This window comes from Aquarana catesbeiana, linkage group LG04, assembly GCF_042186555.1.
Source record: "Aquarana catesbeiana isolate 2022-GZ linkage group LG04, ASM4218655v1, whole genome shotgun sequence".
In the NCBI taxonomy this organism is placed as follows: domain Eukaryota; kingdom Metazoa; phylum Chordata; class Amphibia; order Anura; family Ranidae; genus Aquarana; species Aquarana catesbeiana.
The window spans coordinates 33,057,915-33,070,830 of NC_133327.1; the positions used below are offsets into that span (position 1 = coordinate 33,057,915).

Consider the following 12,916-nt stretch of genomic DNA (forward strand, 5'->3'; position numbering starts at 1 on the left):
GGGCAGACCCTGTGAGAAGCTTTTTCCCCCGGGCTTCGGCCTGGGGAGGTGTGCTGTCTATTGTCTGTCCAGTTGGACCTGTAGCTTGTTTGGTGCCTAACATGTGCTTTGTGCTGAGGCTTGGAGTTAGGCTAAATGTGGTCCTTGGAAGCTGTCCTGCCTGGCAGAGGAAATAGCTGAACCAAGATTGTGACAGAACCAACCAGGACAGAGGCTTTTGGAGGGGACTGCAGGGTAGCCTCTTGCCTACTGACTGTGGGCCCTGGCTTTTGAGGGGGGCTCTATTCTTGGAAGGTGTTTGGCTGGGGACCCTTGGAGTGGTCTATCTTCGGATTTCAGGATTGACTCCCCGAATCACACAGACTTTGGGAATCTAGGCCCGTGATACATACGTTGGTCCTTTGTGCTAAACCAGCAATGACTGCTTTAGACTGTGAGAGTAGATGTTACTATAATCAGCCCGAACCAACCTGATACTTGGGTCTCCTGCTATAGTCTGTTTAGTAAAGCGTTATGTGTTTATTGTTATGTGGCACCCTGATCCTAAACAGGGCTGCTAATAAATCTAGTTGTGCTAGGTGGTAACTAGCCTGGCTAATTGGTAATCTTTGATCCACTGATTTCTGTCCTAAGTCTGAGTTTAGTTTGTAGTCTCTCTCTTCTGCCAATAGGTGACACTGTTGCCTTTGGCATTACGATGATAGATTACAATGAATTCAGGTAATGGGTAAATAAGTTGCCAATCAGCAGGAGTTTCGCTGCGGCCTGGGTGGATGTGTGTCAAACAGCTCCTGGCTGCTAGGCCTGAACCCTGAGGCCTATCCAGGGTCCTACTGGTTGCTAAGTCTATGTGAGACCTATCCAGTAGTTCAGGGTTCTGCAAAGGAGGAGTAGCAAAGGTTAAGCCCGAAGCCTGGGGTGGAACCGCGCGTGTTAGAGGCTCAGCCTGAGCGGAGCCTGTTCGTTGCTGGAGGTAAAGGAGAAGCAGTTGCCGGAGGGACGACCACTCCTGTTACCACAGGCAAGTTTTGAAGGGATGAAGTTCTGAAGGAGTACCAGAGCAGAGGTTTCACTAGCCGGGGATGTTGAAGTAAGTGGGAAAGCTTCAGTGGAGACTCATCCAGGAGTACAGCGGGTAGCTGTGAGTAAAGCTTAAAGGAGTACGGCGGGTAGCTGTAAGTAAAGTTTGAAGATAAGTACAGCGGTTAGCTGTGGGTGAAGCTTGGGGGATCCAGCAGGTAGCTGAGAGTCCAAGAAGTCTAGTGAGAGGCGTCGAGTTTGAGGATCTACAGTGGGATACTGTGAGTTAAGCTGGAAGATCTACAGGGGGATACTGTGAGTTAAACTGGAAGATCTACAGTGGGATTACTGTGAGAGAAGTTGTTGCTATAGGAGACAGCAGTTGCTACAAGGTACAGGTTGCTGCATTCAGCCTAAAGGCCCTTTTTCTGTATTGCTGTCTGCCTAGTTCTATTTTTGTCTGTGGAGTTTGCCTAATTGCTACTGCATATGCCTAAGGGTGTCCTGTGCCCTAACCCTCTCTCCCACCATTCCTGTTAAGAGAAAATAAAATCTTTGTTAATTTTTACAAAAAAGTGACTGGCACTTTTCACCTTGCACCACACCCACTATGCCTAGTAACCTGCACCCTGAGGAGGAATGTCAGTTCTCCCTGGCTCTGGGGGACACCATCAGGCCCTTGGAAGTCAGGGAGACCGCTACAGTTAAGTATGTCCCATTGTGTGCTTCCTAGGTGTGCATTCCCATTGTTAATTGAGTCACCTATTGTTTCTGTCTGTCTGCTCATCTCTTGGAGATGTGATTAATACTGTGTCCACTTTACCTTGTTATCGAACCATTGTGAGATGTTATGTTATGTGTATTTTGTGTATCCAGGGGGCTGAACCATCTGGGCACCTAGGCTTGTTTAAGTAGCTAGTTGGTATTAGTTCATGTTAATCAGATCATTATCGGCTATTAGTTGCTAGATGTGGATTAGCATACTGTTTATGTTGGCTTTTCCTTAGACATGCTTAGGACAATGCGATCAAGCTCTTATCTGATCTTGCATAGTATATATTCTGTGTGAATTTACAATAAAGTGTTCTAGTTTGCACCTAAGCTAGTGTCATCTAGTGTCTTGGGTGCAATATTCAGCTATAATACCTGGTTCCTGGTTCCAAACTGGAGGAAGTTATATCTTGATGGAAGCACCCATGCTGGGTGCTGGACATTCCAGACAAAGGTCTGGGAGGATGCACAGAGGCGTAAAAGAATACATGAAGAATTCTGCTAGTCAACTGGAGTTTGCTATCTACATGCTGAAGGTGTTGGTTTGAGGGTCCCTTACAATATACAAAATGAATGTAGAGCTAGAGTTTGTACGTGTTGCTTTTGAGCATCTGCAGCCTTTATACCTTTGTCAATGAGTGTTGAGCTATGAAATCTCTAAAAAGACACTTAAGTTTCTCAATCCCCTACTTTTAGCCCTGTGGTAAATGTCAGCCCACCTTGCCTCCATGGGATGCTACAATTGTGTCATTGTCAGTTCAGAACTTGGATTCTAAATACACTGATGCAATAATGCATTTTACATTTAGTATATGAATGGTCCTGCATGATAGCTTCTCTTTCTTTTATGAGTATTGTGCACTTTGGAAAACCAATTTTGTAGGAATAATCTATTTGGTCAAAATGTGTATGCCAAATGAAGATAAATGAAGCTGTGGAGGAGGGATGATAAACAAATCATGACTTACCTCTAATCAGGTGGTCAGTTCCAGACTAAGCTGTCTTGGTTTTGTACATTTGATGAAGATGAAGTGATATACACATTGTGGTATATTTGGTTTATTTAGGAAGATACTGTACATGTTCAATGGTACAGAGCTTTTAGAATATTGAGAGTTCCATGTGTAGTTTTCTGGGGGTGGGAAAGAGCCTGTGTTATGATTTGGTGGGATTATGTTTTTTTTTTTTTTTTTACCAAGTAGGTGATCTTTGATATATAATCATCTTTTCACCCCGACCTTCCCTTTCAAAACAGTGATGGTACAATCTTACATTTCTACAGTAAATGATTGGCTTTCTAACTAGAAAAGCCTATCACCCCCTGCAAACTAATATTCATGAATGTCTGGTATGCCAAATGATTATTTATTAAGTAAAGATTATATAAAATATACAACTCCATTTGATTAGCTTGTGTCAAGAGTAGGGATGAGCTTTGAGTTCGACTGGAACATCACATGTTCTACCGTTCGTCGAATTGCGAACATTATGTGCCGTTCGCGCCAAATTCGAGTGGCGTGTCACAGCCCATAATTCACTGCGGCATCGCAGTGCATTGCTGGCTGATGATTGGCCAAGCATGCACTATGACCCGCATGCTTGGCCAATCACAGCGCCATCTGTACAGAGAGCCGTAATTGGCCAAAGCCATGTTGGCTTTGGCCAATTATGGCTCAGGGGGTTTAGTACACGCCCCACATTATATAAGGCCGCCTGCGTGGCGGCCTTGTGTAGTGTGTTGCTGCGGCGACAGAGAGATAAACAGAGAGACAGTGTCATTTGATTTAAGTTAGATAGAGTAGGCAGGCGAGTCAGTTAGCTGCACTTACAGTGTATTGTGTATATATATGCATCCTAGGTGTTTATATAACACTGTATTCAGTTTAGCTAGGTCCGTTCCTGTTATTCTCTTCCTACTGACAGACAGGCAGGAGTTTTTACAGTATTTACAGCTACCCGAAGAAAATTGCTGGTGTTCTTCTGATCCTGTTAGTACCACAGGCAGGCAGCTACAGTATTTACAGTTAGTGTACTGTGTCCTCTGCACAGTGTGCACCTAAAGCTACCTGAAGAAAATTGGTGGTGTTCTTCTGATCCTATTAGTACCACAGGCAGGCAGCTGCAGTATTTACAGTTAGTGTACTGCATCCTCTGCACAATGTGCACCTAAAGTTACCTGAAGACAATTGCTGTTGTTCTGTTCCTATTAATACCACAGGCAGGCAGCTGCAGTATTTACAATTAGTGTACTGTGTCCTCTACACAGTGTGCACCTAAAGCTACCTGAAGTCAATTGCTGCAGTATCAGTATATATGTACATCCCAGCTTTGTGCAGCTACATCTCACTGCAGGCCATTAGTATGTCTGGAAGGCCAACAAGGAGAGGCAGACAGTCACAAACCAATAAAAGAGGGCAAGCAGACTCTGTGTCTAGAAGCAACAGTGCTGGTCGTGGGACGTGGGACATCAGCACGTGGCTGTGGGACACGCTTGTCCTTTTTTTCAGGAGCTGGCTATGTTGAGCCGCAACATATGGAAGACTTGGTAGAGTGGATGACCAAGCCGTCCTCATCCTCCTCATCCTCTCTCACCCAGGCTCAGGGTACTTTCTCTGGCAAAGCAGCTGCCAAGGCGGCCTCTTCCCTCGGCTCAATGGCATCAGTCACTCCTTCCCTAGCCCCGCGATGTCCTCCTGAGGAGTCCCCCGAACTGTTTGACCACAGTGTTGGGTACATGCTCCAGGAGGATGCCCAGCATTTTGAAGGCTCCGATGATGGTACCCAGCTAGAGGAAGGGAGTGCCCAAGAAGGACAGCAACTGGCAGTCATGTTCCCCCAGCTGCAGCATACTGCCAGCTTTGCTCCAGTGATGAGGAGGGAGGGGACGATGAGGTCACTGACTCCACGTGGGTGCCTGATAGGAGAGAGGAGGAGAAGGCACATCTCCAACAAGGCAGGATGCCCTCCAGGGGCCAGCTTAAGGGCAGCACACTGACTGCATCACATCGCAGAGCTCCGCATGTGCAGGGTGCTGCTGTCTCTGCGCGTTATTCCAAAAGTTCTTTGGTGTGGTCCTTTTTTGAGACGAGTGCATCAGATCCCACCGCTGCTATTTGCAACATATGTCTCAAGCGTATCTCACGTGGCCAAAACATCACCCGCTTGGGCACAACATGCTTGACCAGACATATGTCGACATGCCATGCAGTTCGTTGGCAAGCGTACCTAAAAGACCCACACCAAAGAACAAAGCGGACCTCTCCTTGCTCCTCATCAGCTGGGATCTCCAACCCCACTATATCTTCAGTCCTCTCTGAAACCTGCACTGAGAGGAATGAAGGTGTAGAATTAGGTGTGTCACAGCCACATACTTGCAGTACACTGACGTCAGATTGTACCAGGCAAATTTCCCTGCACCAGCTGCTGCACCGCCGAAAGAAGTTTGCTCCCAGCCATCCACATGCCCAGCGTTTGAATGCTAGCTTGGCTAAATTGCAAGAACTTCAACTGCTGCCTTTTCAGTTGGTAGATTCTGCCCCCTTCTGTGAGTTTGTGGAATGTGCGGTTCCTCAGTGGCAGGTTCCAAAACGCCACTTTTTCTCAAGGAAGGCGATTCCGGCTCTCTACCGGCATGTGGAAGGCAATGTCTTGGCCTCGTTGGACAGGGCGGTCAGCAGTAAGGTGCATATTACCACTGACTCATGGTCCAGCAGGCATATACACGGGACGTTACCTATCTTTCTCCGCACACTGGGTGACTCTTCTGGCAGCTGGGAAGGATGCAGGACAGGGTGCAGTAGTGTTGGAGGTTGTTCCGCCACCATGCCTCCAAAATTCTACTAGTGGTGATTCTGCCACACATCTCTCCTCCACCCCCTCCTCTTCTTCTTCCTCCATGGCCTCTTCCAGTGCTGATTTTTCCTCAGAACCAGCGGTGCTCCGTAGGCGTTCAAGGGGCAACACAAGTACACAGGCAAAAAGATGCCATGCGGTGCTTGAGCTGGTGTGCTTGGGGGACAGGAGCCACACTGGGGCAGAGATTTTGTCAGCTCTGCAGGGGCAGGTTCAGAGGTGGTTGACACCACGTCAGCTTAAGCCAGGTATGGTGGTTTGCGACAATAGCACCAACCTCCTCTCCGCCCTCCGACAGGGACAACTGACCCATGTGCCCTGTTTGGCTCACGTCCTTAACTTGGTGCTGCAGCGGTTCTTGGGCAGGTACCCGGGCTTACAGGATGTCCTGTGGCAGGCCAGGAAAGTCTTATGCATTTTTGCAGGTCATATAATGCCAGTGCTCGGCTGGCTGACCTCCAAAAGGAATTTAACCTGCCTAATCTGTGACATGCCCACCAGGTGGAACTCAACGTTGGCCATACTGCAGCGGTGGTACATGCAGCAGAGGGCCATCAATGAGTACCTATGCGACTATGGCACCAGGAGAGGGTCAGGGGACCTTGTTTTTTTTTCCCCACGCCAGTGGGCTATAATCAGGGATGCATGCACTGTCCTGTCACCATTTGAGGAGGCCACGAGGATGGTGAGCAGTGACAGTGCATGCATCAATGACACTGTCCCTCTTGTCCACCTGTTGGAGCACACGCTGCGTGGAATAATGGACAGGGCACTTGAGGTAGAACAGAGGCAGGAAGAGGAGGACGTCCTTAGCTCTCAAGGCCCCTTTATCCAGACAGTGTTCCTGCGTGCCCGCCGATCACACAGAAAGAGGACGAGGAGGAGGAGGAGTATTGTGTCAGCATGGAGGTGGAGGCTGGCACTCAGAAGCAGTCTTCAAGAGATCATTTACAGTCCGAAGAAACCCATGGACTTGTACGTGGCAGGGAGGAGGTAGCTGCGGATCATGTCGTCCTTAGTGACCCAGAGGACTCTGGACCGAATGCCTCAGCAAACCTACGCTGCATGGCCTCCCTGATCCTGCAAAGCCTGCGGAAGGATCCTCGTATTCATGGTATCAAGGGGAGGGATGGTTACTGGCTGGCAACCCTCCTTGATCCATGTTACAAGGGAAAGGTTGAGGACCTTATCTTGCCATCGCAGAGGGAGCAGAGGATGAAACATCTTCGGGAGGCCTTGCAGAAAGGTTTGTGCAACACGTTTCCAGAGCCTGGGCGGTTACAATTTCCTGGTCCTCCTGGACAACGTGTTGCTGAGGCTTTGGTCAGTCACAGAAGGAGCGGTGGAGAAGGTGGCCGTCTGACCGATGCATTCAGACAATTTTTTAGTCTGCAGCCCCAAGAACTGATCGGTTCCAGCAACCATCGCCAGCGTCTGATTCACATGGTGCAGGATTACCTAGGGGCAAGATCAGACTTGGACACCTTTCCCACTGAATATCCTCTGGGTTACTGGGTCTTGAGGATGAATCACTGGCCAGAGCTTGCACAGTATGCAATTGAGCTACTGGCCTGTCCTTCATCCAGCGTTCTTTCGGAACGCACATTCAGTGCTGCAGGAGGCTTTGTAACTGATCACAGGGTGCGTCTGTCCACCGAATCGGTCTATCGGCTGACCTTCATAAAAATGAATCAGTCTTGGATCACCAGCTACCAAGCACCTGATGCTGATGTAACTGACTGATTTTTTTTTTAATGTGAGATCCCTGTGATTATCCTGTTATGCTGAGTAACAATCCTCTTCCTCCTCAATTTTCATGCTGATAGCTTGTAAGAACATTTTTGGTTCTGGGCACCGCCACAAGATGTTCAAAAAGGTTTGAAAAAAACACCACATAAGATTAAAATCTAGGCTGCTCTTGGCTCCCAACATACACCTGGTCAAAGCAAGAAGTCACCATCATCTGCTTAAAATAATATCACCATATTTGTACACATTTGAGCTTAGAAGGTCAAAAAACTATAGCAAAACCCTGTTACTTGGTATCACCAAGATGTCCTTCTAGTGCTAAGAAGGGCCACTTTGTAAACATTAAAAAATAGCAAAAGTCCAGAGCCTAATGATGCCAGAAATTCAGTATGGCAAATACATAAAGGGGATATGAAAATACAGTCCCTACTTATCACTCCTTTCTTGCCATTGGTAAATAGCTGACAGCAACCGTCATTAGGGCCCAAAGTCTATTTTGGTATTTTGTGATTCCATCGAGAAAGATAAACACTCCTTAGATCAAATCTCTGTGCTCAATGGTGGAATCATCATGGAAAGGATAAAAGTCAACCTGCACCAGTCCCCTCCAGCGTGAAAATCATTATTGTTTCCTCTGATGTCCTTTGCCACATAGTGAGAAGCATAGTCGAGTGGTTAAGTCATCATTTAGGCCTAAAGTCTAACTTGGAGCTTTGTAATCCCATCAAGAAAAATAAAACCCTCCATTCAAATCCATTTTGTGAATGTAGACTCACCTAAGACAGGTAACAGGCCACCTGAATTGGCTTTATCAACTGTAAAATTCAGTACTCCTTTCTCGGTTCTCAGACACTTATCATCCCAGAAGTATCAGGATGGCCGAGTGGTTAAGGCATTGGACTTAAAATACAATGGATGTATATCCACGTGGGTTTGAACCCCACTCCTGGTAAAAATGTGTAGTGGTTGCAGCAATTGAAGGCACGCTTACATGATGTTTAAAAGGGTTGGAAAAAAACACCACATAAGATTAAAATCCAGGCTGCTCTTGGCTACCAACATACATCTGGTCAAAGCAAGAAGTCACCATCATCTGCTTAAAGTAATATCACCATATTTGTACACATTTGCTCTTAAAAGGTCAAAAAACTATAGCAAAACTCTGTTACTTGGTATCACCGAGATGTCCTTCCAGTGCTAAGAAGGGCCACTTTGTATGCATTAAAAAATAGCAAAAGTCCGGAGCCTAATGATGCCAGAAATTCAGTATGGCAAATACATAAAGGAGATATGAAAATACAGTCCCTACTTATCACTCCTTTCTTGCCAGTGGTAAATAGCTGACGGCAACCGTCATTAGGGCCCAAAGTCGACGTTGGAATTTTGTAATTCCATCGAGAAAGATAAACACTCCTTAGATCAAATCTCTGTGCTTAATGGTAGAATCATCATGGAAAGGATAAAAGTCAACCTGCACCAGTCCCCTCCAGTGTGAAAATCATTATTGTTTCCTCTGATGTTATTTGCCGCATAGTGAGAATCATAGTCGAGTGGTTAAGTCATCATTTAGGCCCAAAGTCTAACTTGGAGCTTTGTAATCCCATCAAGAAAAATAAAACACTCTTCGGAGCAAATCCTTTCTTGCCAGTGGTAAATAGCTGACGGCAACCGTCATTAGGGCCCAAAGTCTATGTTGGAATCTTGTAATTCCATCGAGAAAGATAAACACTCCTTAGATCAAATCTCTGTGCCTTATGGTAGAATCATCATGGAAAGGATAAAAGTCAACCTGCACCAGTCCCCTCCAGTGTGAAAATCATTATTGTTTCCTCTGATGTCCTTTGCCACATAGTGAGAAGCATAGTCGAGTTGTTTAATTCATCATTTAGGCCTAAAGTCTAACTTGGAGCTTTGTAATCCCATCAAGAAAAATAAAACACTCCTCAGAGCAAATCCATTTTGTGAATGTAGACTCACCTAAGACAGGTAACGGCCCAGCTGAATTGGCTTTATCAACTGTGAAAATCAGTACCCCTTTCTCGGTTCTCGGATACTTTTAATCACACAAATACCAGGATGGCCGAGCGGTTAAGGCGTTGGACTTAAGATCCAATGGATGTATATCCACGTGGGTTCGAACCCCACTCCTGGTATACATTTATAGTGGTTGCAGCAATTGAAAGCACTCTTACAATATGTTTAAAAAGGTTTGAAAAAAACATCACATAAGATTAAAATCTGGGCTGCTCTTGGCTACCAAATAATACACCTGCTCAAAGCAAGAAGTCACCATCATCTGCTTAAAGTAATATCACCATATTTGTACACATTTGATCTTAGAAGGTCAAAAAACTATAGCAAAACTCTGTTACTTGGTATCACCGAGATGTCCTTCCAGTGCTAAGAAGGGCCACTTTGTACACATTAAAAAATAGCAAAAGTCCGGAGCCTAATGATGCCAGAAATTCAGTATGGCAAATACATAAAGGGGATATGAAAATACAGTCCCTACTTATCACTCCTTTCTTGCCAGTGGTAAATAGCTGACGGCAACCGTCATTAGGGCCCAAAGTCTACGTTGGAACTTTGTAATTCCATCGAGAAAGATAAACACTCCTTAGATCAAATCTCTGTGCTTAATGGTAGAATCATCATGGAAAGGATAAAAGTCAACCTGCACCAGTCCCCTCCAGTGTGAAAATCATTATTGTTTCCTCTGATATCCTTTGCCACATAGTGAGAAGCATAGTCGAGTTGTTTAATTCATCATTTAGGCCTAAAGTCTAACTTGGAGCTTTGTAATCCCATCAAGAAAAATAAAACACTCCTCAGAGCAAATCCATTTTGTGAATGTAGACTCACCTGAGACAGGTAACGGCCCAGCTGAATTGGCTTTATCAACTGTGAAAATCAGTACCCCTTTCTCGGTTCTCGGATACTTTTAATCACACAAATACCAGGATGGCCGAGCGGTTAAGGCGTTGGACTTAAGATCCAATGGATGTATATCCACGTGGGTTCGAACCCCACTCCTGGTATACATTTATAGTGGTTGCAGCAATTGAAAGCACTCTTACAATATGTTTAAAAAGGTTTGAAAAAAACATCACATAAGATTAAAATCTGGGCTGCTCTTGGCTACCAAATAATACACCTGCTCAAAGCAAGAAGTCACCATCATCTGCTTAAAGTAATATCACCATATTTGTACACATTTGATCTTAGAAGGTCAAAAAACTATAGCAAAACTCTGTTACTTGGTATCACCGAGATGTCCTTCCAGTGCTAAGAAGGGCCACTTTGTACACATTAAAAAATAGCAAAAGTCCGGAGCCTAATGATGCCAGAATTTCAGTATGGCAAATAAATAAAGGGGATATGAAAATACAGTCCCTACTTATCACTCCTTTCTTGCCAGTGGTAAATAGCTGACGGCAACCGTCATTAGGGCCCAAAGTCGACGTTGGAATTTTGTAATTCCATCGAGAAAGATAAACACTCCTTAGATCAAATCTCTGTGCTTAATGGTAGAATCATCATGGAAAGGATAAAAGTCAACCTGCACCAGTCCCCTTCAGTGTGAAAATCATTATTGTTTCCTCTGATGTTATTTGCCGCATAGTGAGAAGCATAGTCAAATGGTTAAGTCATCATTTAGGCGTAAAGTCTAACTTGGAGCTTTGTAATCCCATCAAGAAAAATAAAACGCTCCTCAGAGCAAATCTATTTTGTGAATGTAGACTCACCTGAGACAGGCAACGGCCCGCCTGAATTGGCTTTATCAACTGTGAAAATCAGTACTCCTTTCTCGGTTCTCGGATACTTTTCATCACACAAGTACCAGGATGGCCGAGCGGTTAAGGCGTTGGACTTAAGATCCAATGGATGTATATCCACGTGGGTTCGTACCCCACTCCTGGTATACATTTATAGTGGTTGCAGCAATTCAAAGCACTCTTACAATATGTTTAAAAAGGTTTGAAGAAAACATCACATAAGATTAAAATCTGGGCTGCTCTTGGCTACCGAATAATACACCTGCTCAAAGCAAGAAGTCACCATCATCTGCTTAAAGTAGAATCACCATATTTGTACACATTTGATCTTAGAAGGTCAAAAAACTATAGCAAAACTCTGTTACTTGGTATCACCGAGATGTCCTTCCAGTGCTAAGAAGGGCCACTTTGTACACATTAAAAAATAGCAAAAGTCCGGAGCCTAAGGATGCCAGAAATTCAGTATGGCAAATACATAAAGGGGATATGAAAATACAGTCCCTACTTATCACTCCTTTCTTGCCAGTGGTAAATAGCTGACGGCAACCGTCATTAGGGCCCAAAGTCTACGTTGGAATTTTGTAATTCCATCGAGAAAGATAAACACTCCTTAGATCAAATCTCTGTGCTTAATGGTAGAATCATCATGGAAAGGATAAAAGTCAACCTGCACCAGTCCCCTCCAGTGTGAAAATCATTATTGTTTCCTCTGATGTCCTTTGCCACATAGTGAGAAGCATAGTCGAGTGGTTAAGTCATCATTTAGGCCTAAAGTCTAACTTGGAGCTTTGTAATCCCATCAAGAAAAATAAAACACTCCTCAGAGCAAATCCATTTTGTGAATGTAGACTCACCTGAGACAGGTAACGGCCCAGCTGAATTGGCTTAATCACAACTGTGAAAATCAGTACTCCTTTCTCGGTTCTCGGATACTTTTCATTACGCAGATACCAGGATGGCCGAGCGGTTAAGGCGTTGGACTTAAGATCCAATGGATGTATATCCACGTGGGTTCGAACCCCACTCCTGGTACACATTTATGGTGGTTGCAGCTATTGAAGGCACTCTTACAATATGTTTAAAAAGGTTTGAAGAAAACATCACATAAGATTAAAATCTGGGCTGCTCTTGGCTACCGAATAATACACCTGCTCAAAGCAAGAAGTCACCATCATCTGCTTAAAGTAGAATCACCATATTTGTACACATTTGATCTTAGAAGGTCAAAAAACTATAGCAAAACTCTGTTACTTGGTATCACCGAGATGTCCTTCCAGTGCTAAGAAGGGCCACTTTGTACACATTAAAAAATAGCAAAAGTCCGGAGCCTAAGGATGCCAGAAATTCAGTATGGCAAATACATAAAGGGGATATGAAAATACAGTCCCTACTTATCACTCCTTTCTTGCCAGTGGTAAATAGCTGACGGCAACCGTCATTAGGGCCCAAAGTCTACGTTGGAATTTTGTAATTCCATCGAGAAAGATAAACACTCCTTAGATCAAATCTCTGTGCTTAATGGTAGAATCATCATGGAAAGGATAAAAGTCAACCTGCACCAGTCCCCTCCAGTGTGAAAATCATTATTGTTTCCTCTGATGTCCTTTGCCACATAGTGAGAAGCATAGTCGAGTGGTTAAGTCATCATTTAGGCCTAAAGTCTAACTTGGAGCTTTGTAATCCCATCAAGAAAAATAAAACCCTCCATTCAAATCCATTTTGTGAATGTAGACTCACCTAAGACAGGT

At 44.7% G+C, this 12,916-nt stretch overlaps 5 non-coding genes across 5 annotated transcripts; all 5 read left to right on the forward strand.

The window, feature by feature from the left end:
- The first annotated feature begins 8,261 nt into the window (after positions 1 to 8,261).
- On the forward strand, positions 8,262 to 8,344 carry TRNAL-UAA (transfer RNA leucine (anticodon UAA)). The gene has a single exon. It is a non-coding gene; the product is annotated as a tRNA-Leu (tRNA).
- A 1,118-nt stretch (positions 8,345 to 9,462) lies between these two features.
- Positions 9,463 to 9,545, forward strand: TRNAL-UAA (transfer RNA leucine (anticodon UAA)). Its single transcript has one exon. It is a non-coding gene; the product is annotated as a tRNA-Leu (tRNA).
- An 802-nt stretch (positions 9,546 to 10,347) lies between these two features.
- On the forward strand, positions 10,348 to 10,430 carry TRNAL-UAA (transfer RNA leucine (anticodon UAA)). Its single transcript has one exon. It is a non-coding gene; the product is annotated as a tRNA-Leu (tRNA).
- Positions 10,431 to 11,231: 801 nt separating this feature from the next.
- Positions 11,232 to 11,314, forward strand: TRNAL-UAA (transfer RNA leucine (anticodon UAA)). The gene has a single exon. It is a non-coding gene; the product is annotated as a tRNA-Leu (tRNA).
- Positions 11,315 to 12,117: 803 nt separating this feature from the next.
- On the forward strand, positions 12,118 to 12,200 carry TRNAL-UAA (transfer RNA leucine (anticodon UAA)). The gene has a single exon. It is a non-coding gene; the product is annotated as a tRNA-Leu (tRNA).
- The last annotated feature ends 716 nt before the right edge of the window (positions 12,201 to 12,916 follow it).